The sequence below is a fragment of the Solea senegalensis genome, unplaced genomic scaffold (genome assembly GCF_019176455.1).
Source record: "Solea senegalensis isolate Sse05_10M unplaced genomic scaffold, IFAPA_SoseM_1 scf7180000015715, whole genome shotgun sequence".
In the NCBI taxonomy this organism is placed as follows: Eukaryota; Metazoa; Chordata; class Actinopteri; order Pleuronectiformes; family Soleidae; genus Solea; species Solea senegalensis.
Window position 1 is genome coordinate 1 of NW_025321427.1, and position 10335 is coordinate 10335.

Genomic DNA, 10335 nt, shown 5'->3' on the forward strand with positions numbered 1-10335 from the left:
ATATGAGAAAAGAACAGTATTCAAAACTTCAGACTGAGCATTCCAACTGGTTTACGATCAGTCGTCACACAGAATACAATTCAATGGAAAACCTTAAGGTAAAAGTTGCAAGCTGTTTTTGTGGATGAAAGCATCCTGAGTAAGGATCAGTTTTTGTGTATATATGTGTCATAGCGGTTGTAGCATTCTAGGGGTGAAAAATAAAGACAGTGAAATGGTGTAACACGTGTAGGGTGTGGTGTGGTGTAGGTCTTCTTGCGCCCACGAAGGTGACACAGAAACTACGTCTGCACGCCACTTGTTGTCTTCTTTCTTCGGCCCCTTGGTCGCCTGCGTGCCTGTTACGAACGCAAAGTCTTACTTAGCAGCCTCTGGAGTTTGTAGTTTTCCAGGAGCACCAGCAGGGGGTGCTGGAACCTTTCTACAGTGGCTGGCGTGGATCCAGGTAGCCCGCTCAGCGACCTTCACAGCAGTGTGGGTTGTCAGCAGGATCTGGAACGGACCTTGCCACCTCCTGTTCCTCCACGACTTCCTCCTGAAGTCTTTTATGACCACAAAGTCACCTGGTTCGAGCTGGTGCAGGGGACCACTGGCTGGAACAGGGAGGGCTGCGATCACCTGTTTCTTTACATCAGAGAGCTGTTTGGATAAATTGGTACAGTAGGTTAGTGTGTTGTGATCAAAAAGAGCTGTTGATGGGGGTGGAGATCGGGGAGCTTCCACACATACAGAAGGAGGAGTTGCAAAAAGAATCTCAAAGGGGCTTAAGTTAGTTCTGTTTCGTTTTCGCATTCTCATATACATAAGCACTAGAGGAAGTGCTTTTGTCCATGGAAGACCTGTGTCTTCACAACACTTGGCCAGCTTGTTCTTTAGTGTTCCATTCTTCCTCTCTACTGCACCTCCACTAGCTGGGTGGTAGGCACAGTGTGTTCTCAGGTTAATGCCTAAGTATAGGCTCAGTTCAGTGATAGCTGAATTAACAAAATGGCTGCCATTATCACTGGAGATTTTAGCTGGAATTCCCCATCTGGGAATGATTTCAGTAAGAAGGGCTTTAGCTACTACTGAGGCAGATTGTTTTGAGGCTGGGAACACTTCAACCCATTTGCTCCACATGTCTACCATCACTAAACAATGAGACTTTCCTTCTGATGGAGTTAGTTCTACAAAATCCATCATGACATGCTCAAAAGGTCGAGTTGGTTGAGGATGAGCAGCTTGTTGGGAAGGTTGGATTGCCCTGCCTACATTGTGAGTAGCACAGATAACACAGGCTTGGCAGTGTTTTTGAGCATAGGCAGAAAACCCTTTTGTGAACCAAAATGTGTTAATCATTTGCTGCATCCCTCCTTTTGATGCATGGTCAGACCCCTGCGTCAATTTAGCATAGTGAGGGAAGAAATGGGAAGGCAAACACGGGTTGTTGTCGGGGCCTATCCAGATGCCATCATGACATGTAGCACCTGCGTTTCTCCAAAGTTGCTTATCTTTTGGAGATGCAAAAGATTGAACAGCACTGAGGGAAGATGGCACGTCAGAAGAAACTGAAACCAAAGTATGTGATACAGAAGAGTTAGACAAAGGGAGAAGAGAAGCTGCCTTTGCAGCTGCATCCGCTCGAGCGTTACCTGTAGAAATTGGGTCAGAGGCATTAGTGTGAGCAGCACATTTACACACAGAAATGGCAGAAGGAAGAAGGATGGCATCTAAGAGATCTGCAATGAGTGTGTGATGCAAAACAGGCTTGCCATCAGATTTCAGAAACCCTCTATGTTTCCAAAGTGCACCAAAGTCATGAACAACACCAAAAGCATATCTGGAATCAGTGTAGATATTTACAGATCTACCCTTAGCTAATTGGCAGGCAGTCGTTAAGGCCACAAGTTCTGCAGCTTGAGCTGAGGTGGAGAGATGATGACATCATCACGTCATAGTCAGAACAAACAGCAAAACCAACACGGCAGAGACCTGTAACTGGGTCTCTTGAAGCAGAGCCATCTACATAGAGGACAAGGTCAGGATTTGTCAAGGGCGTTTCTGTCAGATCAGGTCTTGGAGAACAAGATGCTGAAAGTTCAGCCATGCAATCATGAGTCTCACCATCCTGTGGAAGAGGGAGCAGAGTAGCAGGGTTAAGAACAGTACACCTCTTAAGAGTGACATTAGGCATGTCAAGAAGACACGTGTGATACCTAAGGTGTCTAGCAGCCGAAAGGTGTGAAGTTTTCTGCTCAGAAAGGATCAAAGAGACCGCATGTGGCACAAGAAGAGTCAAAGGAGCGTAGCCAACTATATCTCTTGAGGCCAAAAGGGCTTTTTCAGCAGCTGCTACAGCTCTGAGACATTTTGGCATGCCTGCTGCAACAGGATCGAGTTTACCCGAGAAATATGCCACAGGACGGAGCCTATCACCATGAGGTTGTAGGAGGACAGAAGGCATGCAACCCGAACGTTCATCCACAGTCTGAGTGAATGGTTTGGTTGGGTCAGGAAGTCCAATTGTGGGAGGAGACTGAAGTTGAAGTTTCAAGTTCAGGAATGCAGTGTCTGCTTCCGGTGTCCACTCAAGTTGTGAGCGACAGGTCATGCCTGATTGGTGACACAAGGTCCTGAGGGGTCTTTCAACCTCAGAAAAATTAGGGACAAAAGCGCGACAGTAGGAACACATCCCCAGGAAAGATAGCATTTGTTTTTGGGTAATTGGTTTTGGAATCTTTTGGATAGCTTCAATATGTTTTGGAGACATAGTTTTGCCTTCACCAGAAATTATGTGACCCAGGAAGGTCACAGCTTGTCTGACAAATTGTAGCTTGTTTAAGCTGGCTTTGTGTCCTTCTTCTGCCAGATGTTTGAGCAGTTTGATAGTGTCAGTTATGCATTGTTTTTCAGTTGGAGCGCAGATCAGAAGATCGTCTACATATTGTAGTAAGGCAGTGCCATCAGAGAGCGCTAGAGGCGACAATGATTCGCATAAAGCCTGATTGTAAATTGTTGGTGATTCAGTGAAACCCTGACATAAACGGGTGAAAGTATAACCTTTCCCGTTGAACTGGAATGCAAACCAGTACTGAGAATCCTTGTGAACAGGAACACTGAAAAATGCATTTGATAGATCAACAACTGAAAACCACTTAGCAGAGGATGGAACTTGTTAAAGCAAAGTGTAGGGGTTAGGAACACTTGGTGTTCTGGCATGAATAGCTGCATTAACTGCTTTTAAGTCTTGAACAAATCGCCACTCGGGTAGAGATGGTGGTTCTCTAGCTTTTTGAACTGGAAAAATAGGAGTGCAGACAGGTGAGTCATTGCATGGGATAATAACACCGGCTTCCAATAAGGATTTAAAAACAGGTTTAATGCCGTCGACGGCTTCCGGACGCAGAGGGTACTGAACTCGTTTTGGTCTGTAGTCAGACTTAGGAGCGACTATTACAGGTTCACAATTTTTTATGAGACCTATATCATATTTGCCTTGTGCCCACAATTTGGGTGGGACTTGTGCAAGGGCTGGATGGATCTGTTCTGCGGAGAGCATTTGGTGTATGTGTTCGGTTTTATCAAGATTGTGGTCTAGCAAGTAGACAGATTTCAGAGTAGCCACAGTTAATTTGCATGCAGTTTTGAAAACACCCCCTTTGGCGAGTACGACACATGTGGGTCAGGTGTAGATTGCCAATCTTTGAGCTCAATGCATGATTTTGTCCATGGACCTAAATCTCTCCATTGATCAGTTTGTCCTTTGGAAAGCGAAATATGTGGATGTGAATTGTTAATCAGAAAAAATCATTGTTGTTCAGCTGTTAAGCTGACAGAAAGTGCACATCGCAGGTCTGTCCAGTAGAGAGAGTCAGTCAGTAGAGTATCTTTGATGTCAGTCCACCATTTAGTTTCATAGTCTCTGTCAAGGTCAGTTGTCACGTGTGACGTGCAATGGAGTGCCTCAGGCTGCATGAAAGCTGCAGTTGGGCTAACCAGTGCATGTGCACGTTCAGTTAGAGATGGAGCCAAAACACTCTCAACTTTCCATTGGTATATGTAGAGCAGCGAGGAGATTAAATCAGGTTGATACTTAGCCATTATATAGGCTTCAGGATTGGGTGGAGTTGTTCGTCTCACAGCTTTAACTCCTTCTGGTGTCGAAATCAGGTCGATGCCAAAAGCCATCATCAAGTCTCGTCCTAACAAGTTGAATGGACAGACTTGGGAAAGCAAAAATGAGTGCTTTACTTTAGTAAATGGTTCAGGATGAGAACACGTAATTGGAGATGTATAGTTCTCTTTCACTGTTGTTCCACATGCACCAATGGAATACATGAAATTGCCACTGAGTTTGGCCTCAGGTATTTCAGAGTATTTTAACACTGTGCGTGTTGCACCCGAGTCAACCATAAATGTAACATCTTTTCCTGCAACATTCAAAATCATAGTGGGCAGTTTCTGCACCATTGAGTCATCATACATGGTGTATGTTCCTATAGGTTTAAACTCAGTTTTTCTCTGTAAAACTTCAATAGTATCTGTGAGTAGTTGGTGTTGTTGCTGCGGTGTAAGCGTGTGAGTGGTGTGTGTGTGTGTGTCATTCTCACTCCCCTTTTCTGAAGGTTCAGGGTAGGCTGTCTGGGTGACGCACGCATCTGGTCCTCCCCTCCCTCGTCTCTCAGATCAGTCAGATGATTGTTGCCAACGGTCATTTCTGCTTCTAGGTGGAGCACCTCTTCCTCTGCCTCGGCCTCGGAATTGTGTGCAATCCTTTGCCCAATGTCCTTTAGTGCCACACAGGAAGCACACATCGTAACCTGGTGGTGGTCCCATTCTTGGACCTGATCTCTCTCCTTGCCATGGCCTGCGTCCCCTCTGCATGCCTCTTCCTTCTGACAGCAGGCATTCACTTTAACAAGGTCACAGTGAGCAGGGGAAACCTCAACCAATTTCAGTCCTAATTGTGTGACAAAGTCCTGATACTGTCGGTCTGCTAGATCAGCATTGTCATTAGTGTCCCAATTCACCGTTTGTGGTCTGAAGTCACCATCTCTTGGGAAAATGTCTTTCACCTTGGAGAAATCAGATGGTTTCATGTATTTCATCATGACTCTCTGGATTTCGCCTGAGGTTGGTGTGAAATCTTTGATGAACTGAACATAGGCTCGTGCCATGGCAGCGCCACCTTGTGCAGGCTTTGGGAGGTGTGATGCTGCATCAATCATGTCCTGAGTTGTCCATGGGCGGTAGACAAAACCTGGATTTCCATCCGGACCCATAACTTGCACCATTGGCATCGTAAGAGCTGAATCTGATTGTTGTCTGGTGCGTGCTGCAATTGGAGGGGAGAGGGAGGAGGAGGTGAGGACACTGGAGCCTGGTGAGGGAGTGTTCATGAAAGAGGATGTGGATGACATCGGTGATGACGTGGCAGATGAGGCGTTGTATGGAGGAGGAACCGAAGGCGGAGCCATTGCATCTGGAGGGGGTCGTCTTCGAGGGAGGGACCAGGAAGCGTCATCAACCAGAGAGCTCTGACCGCACCCTGTCAGTTTAGGATAGAGAGAATTCTTTTTACTCTTAGGTTCAAAATCACTTCCTTTGTCTTTCTTATCAACTTTCATACATGTTATCATTTTGCACACTTGTCTCCTTTCTCTCGTTTCACATTCATCTTCCCACTTTTTCAGACATCCTTCATTCTTTTCAATCTCTCTCATTTTATCACTTTTCACTCTCTTTTTGCTCATAATTGTCTGTCTTTCTTTCTCAAGACTTTCACGTAATTTTTTCAGTTGAGTTTTGCTCAACGATCCCGCTTCTGGGAATCCATGATTTTTTTTACCCAGTAATTTAAACATTCAACACTTTGATCCCCATATTTTTGTTTCATGGCCAGAATAATTGGACTGTCTGGATCATTTTTCGCTCGTTTACTTCCTTGGGTACCCATGTTTCCTTTTTACCAAGAGTCCCTGACTCTTTTGATTATTTACCTCGTATAGACCCTGTCTACCGGTAAGTCCCTGACTTCTAGTAAATAATCCTAGGTGTAGGTCTTTGACGCCTATAACCCACACCTAACTTCAGTGAGAATGGAACGTTCTCACCTACCTCAGTGAGAGTGGAAAGTTCTCACCTACTTCAGTATCAGACCATAAAGATCTGTACCTACAACTCAGTATCAGATTATAAAAATCTGTACCTACAAACTCAGTATCAGGTTATAAAAACCTATACCTACAAACTCAGTATCAGGTTATAAAAACCTATACCTACAAACTCAGTATCAGGTTATGAAAACCTATACCTACAAACTCAGTTTCAATTTCAAGGAAGTAAACCCCTTCAATCAAAACCTACAACATGACAGTTCCGTGTCAATGTTCCAAAACAAAAAGGAACTAAACGATGGAAAATGATGACCAGCAGTAATGCAAGTATCCACAGACTCAGAAAATACATAAAAAAAACTAAAAACTTTTCTCTATTGATTACAGAATCATTGTCATTATTCATGAATCATTGGTAAATTTGGAATTTGGAAAGTCAACATCTCACCGTCTCAAACGGACTTTATCTTGGATCGTCGTGGAGCCAGTCAGTCAATCAATTGGATCGCCGGTCCCCTCTCTCTGAATACTTGGTTGGAGGTAGAGGAAGATCTCCTGGATTCCAGGTGCGCGCTGCCGACGTCCTTTTGATCCCGACGGACTCTCAGACGATCCCACTTCTGACACCAAATTGTTGTGGGAACTTTTGTGAGTGAGATGAAGCACGAGAACTGAGTCGGATGAATACAAGCAAGTTGATTTAATCTGAGTTGCAACCAGAGGAGCACAGTTTACAGAGTCGAAGAGTCTGCAAAGTGAACAACACTGAGCAGAGAGAAACAAGGCGTATATAAACATGTCTTCAGCAGTATGTGTACGTGATACAGAAGAACAGAAGGTTCATTGGATAGAGTAGTTGTCTGATATGATGCCAATAAACTGTTGTGAGAAACTAGCAGATATCAGTAGAGAACAGGGAGTGTTTCTTGGGAGGACAGGGACCTTGAGATGAAATGGGAAACTTATAATTGCCCTCTACACCTCGTGTGACCCAAGAAACAACTAACCACTGAACCTTGTGTGACATAAAGAAACTGTGTGTCTGTGTGCATGCAATATGCCATTACACTGTCGCCAGCCCCTCGGCTTACGGCCACACCACCCTGAGCACGCCCGATCTCGTCTGATCTCGGAAGCTAAGCAGGGTCGGGCCGGGTTAGTACTTGGATGGGAGACCGCCTGGGAATACCAGGTGCTGTAAGCTTTTACGCTGCTGCTGCTGCTTCCTTACAAGAAACATGGGCTCGCAATTAAATTGACGCACAGGCACGGGTTGATGTCTTTCTGGTTTCAGCTTCGCTTTGCTTTTCACAGAAAAAAGAGAATGGTGCACCGTTCCTGGTGGCACTGCAATACCAGGTCAATGCAAGGAGTGAAGAGAGCAAGCCCCAGTTTTCACCTCCCACTGCTCAAAAATGCATTTAATATTTAATCCCCATTTAGAGGACATATCAGATATTAAACTGATAAGAACAGATACTACACTTGATCTTAGCCAAAAGGCCGAGAAGCGATGGCCCACAGGTGTCTGGGGCCAACCCAAGATCTTGGCACACAAGTCAGTTGTTGTGGTGCCATGTTTTTAAGGGCGCATAACAAAGGCTGCTGCTGCTGATCACCTCCGCCCCAAGGTTGACCTAAGTGCACCTCTGAGCCTTGACAGACAGCTGCTTGACATTTGACACACTCAAAGGGCGCAGCCTTACAGCAAAGCCCACCAAAAATAACTTAAACGTCCTTGAAACTTGAACGTCCCTCTCCACGGAAGTCTTTAGTAAAAGGCGAAAGACTTGTGCATTTTGAAGAGAAACCAGAGTCAACGTAGCCCCTGTCCTGGAGAGCAGCCGAGGAGTCTATCCGCCGGAGTCACCACAGTCTCGGTCGACCGGCCGGCCGGCCACCTTGGGACGGCCTTCCTTCAACGTTTTTGCTTAGTCGGCCAATAAACCGCCCAGATTTGACTGCATGTTTGGAAGCACTTTCCTACTGTCGGTTGTGCGCTGCAGTTTTCTATCAGTCGCTGAGGCTGTGGCACATTCCTCGCTCACTGGCACACCTCCAACATTTAGTGGTAGACGTGAGTGCATGAGCAAAGCAGCTCCGTGTCACACTGAGCAGTACAAACTGCCGGGCCATTTCCCACCTCATCCGGGCTTCTGAAATGGTGAGTTGCTCCTGGCATCACTTCAACATCAGGTCACTGCACGGAGTGAACAGAGCAAGCGCCAAAGTATTAACCCTTGGCATGATGGCCATGGATCCATCTCCAACAATCGAGTTCTTCTACAAAGAGTTGGGAAAGGGAGCGTGACATTTGCTTTGAGCTGAAAGACAACACCCACAACCATCACGTTCCCAGCAACTTGGAAAGACTGGGGATGTTGCTCCGCAAGGACGTGAGAAGTTTGGAGATGGGCACACAACGTTGAACTTCGGGCGGCTGACCTTTGCTTACAACGACATCATCGGGGGAAAGCGCGGACGCAGCACCCCACTAGCAAAAATTATGCAGTCAAGACTCCCACGTTTGGGGAATTTGCAGGGGTCAACACAGCCGGAGTGCAATGGCTGAGCCACGCGCAGGGGGCCTTGCCCAGTCCATAAAAGCAGTCTGTGTCCCCAACCCCCCGGCTTACGGCCATACCACCCTGAGCACGCCCGATCTCGTCTGATCTCGGAAGCCAAGCAGGGTCGGGCCTGGTTAGTACTTGGATGGGAGACCGCCTGGGAATACCAGGTGCTGTAAGCTTTTACACCGCTGCACGCTTTTACACTGCTGCTTCCTTACAAGAAACATGCCCCTCCACGAGCAGGGGCCTTGCCTAGTCCATAAAGGCACTCTCTGTCGCCAGCCCCTCGGCTTACGGCCACACCACCCTGAGCACGCCCGATCTCGTCTGATCTCGGAAGCTAAGCAGGGTCGGGCCGGGTTAGTACTTGGATGGGAGACCGCCTGGGAATACCAGGTGCTGTAAGCTTTTACGCTGCGCTGCTGCTGCTGCTCCTTACAAGAAACATGGGCTCGCAATTAAATTGACGCACAGGCACGGGTTGATGTCTTTCTGGTTTCAGCTTCGCTTTGCTTTTCACAGAAAAAAGAGAATGGTGCACCGTTCCTGGTGGCACTGCAATACCAGGTCAATGCAAGGAGTGAAGAGCGCAAGCCCCAGTTTTCCCCTCCCACTGCTCAAAAATGCATTTAATATTTAATCCCCATATAGAGGACATATCAGATATTAAACTGATAAGAACAGATACTACCCTTGATCTTAGCCAACAGGCCGAGAAGCGATGGCCCACAGGTGTCTGGGGCCAACCCAAGATCTTGGCACACAAGTCAGTTGTTGTGGTGCCATGTTTTTAAGGGCGCATAACAAAGGCTGCTGCTGCTGATCACCTCCGCCCCAAGGTTGACCTAAGTGCACCTCTGAGCCTTGACAGACAGCTGCTTGACATTTGACACACTCAAAGGGCGCAGCCTTACAGCAAAGCCCACCAAAAATAACTTAAACTCTTGAACGTCCCTCTCCACGGAAGTCTTTAGTAAAAGGCGAAAGACTTGTGCATTTTGAAGAGAAACCAGAGTCAACGTAGCCCCTGTCCTGGAGAGCAGCCGAGGAGTCTATCCGCCGGAGTCACCACAGTCTCGGTCGGCCGGTCGGCCGGCCACCTTGGGACGGCCTTCCTTCAACGTTTTTGCTTAGTCGGCCAATAAACCGCCCAGATTTGACTGCATGTTTGGAAGTGCTTTCCTACTGTCGGTTGTGCGCTGCAGTTTTCTATCAGTCGCTGAGGCTGTGGCACATTCCTCGCTCACTGGCACACCTCCAACATTTAGTGGTAGACGTGAGTGCATGAGCAAAGCAGCTCCGTGTCACACTGAGCAGTACAAACTGCCGGGCCATTTCCCAACTCATCACTTCAACATCAGGTCACTGCACGGAGTGAACAGAGCAAGCGCCAAAGTATTAACCCTTGGCATGATGGCCATGGATCCATCTCCAACAATCGAGTTCTTCTACAAAGAGTTGGGAAAGGGAGCGTGACATTTGCTTTGAGCTAAAAGATAACACCCACAACCATCACGTTCCCAGCAACTTGGAAAGACTGGGGATGTTGCTCCGCAAGGACGTGAGAAGTTTGGAGATGGGCACACAACGTTGAACTTCGGGCGGCTGACCTTTGCTTACAACGACATCATCGGGGAAAGCGCGGACGCAGCACCCCACTAGCAAAAATT

The 10335-nt window shown here is 46.9% G+C and overlaps 6 non-coding genes and 2 pseudogenes across 6 annotated transcripts; 3 read left to right on the forward strand and 5 right to left on the reverse strand.

Annotated features, from left to right (window-relative positions):
- Positions 1–7180: 7180 nt before the first annotated feature.
- LOC122762486 lies at positions 7181–7299 on the forward strand. Its single transcript, XR_006358715.1, has one exon. It is a non-coding gene; the product is annotated as a 5S ribosomal RNA (ribosomal RNA).
- Positions 7300–7417: 118 nt separating this feature from the next.
- On the reverse strand, positions 7418–7610 carry LOC122762490. Its single transcript, XR_006358717.1, has one exon. It is a non-coding gene; the product is annotated as a U2 spliceosomal RNA (small nuclear RNA).
- A 182-nt stretch (positions 7611–7792) lies between these two features.
- LOC122762485 lies at positions 7793–7914 on the reverse strand (annotated as a pseudogene).
- A 647-nt stretch (positions 7915–8561) lies between these two features.
- Positions 8562–8699, reverse strand: LOC122762489 (annotated as a pseudogene).
- A 26-nt stretch (positions 8700–8725) lies between these two features.
- LOC122762482 lies at positions 8726–8844 on the forward strand. The gene has a single exon (XR_006358712.1). It is a non-coding gene; the product is annotated as a 5S ribosomal RNA (ribosomal RNA).
- Positions 8845–8954: 110 nt separating this feature from the next.
- On the forward strand, positions 8955–9073 carry LOC122762487. The gene has a single exon (XR_006358716.1). It is a non-coding gene; the product is annotated as a 5S ribosomal RNA (ribosomal RNA).
- Positions 9074–9195: 122 nt separating this feature from the next.
- Positions 9196–9388, reverse strand: LOC122762483. Its single transcript, XR_006358713.1, has one exon. It is a non-coding gene; the product is annotated as a U2 spliceosomal RNA (small nuclear RNA).
- A 182-nt stretch (positions 9389–9570) lies between these two features.
- On the reverse strand, positions 9571–9683 carry LOC122762484. The gene has a single exon (XR_006358714.1). It is a non-coding gene; the product is annotated as a U5 spliceosomal RNA (small nuclear RNA).
- Between the last annotated feature and the right edge of the window lie 652 nt (positions 9684–10335).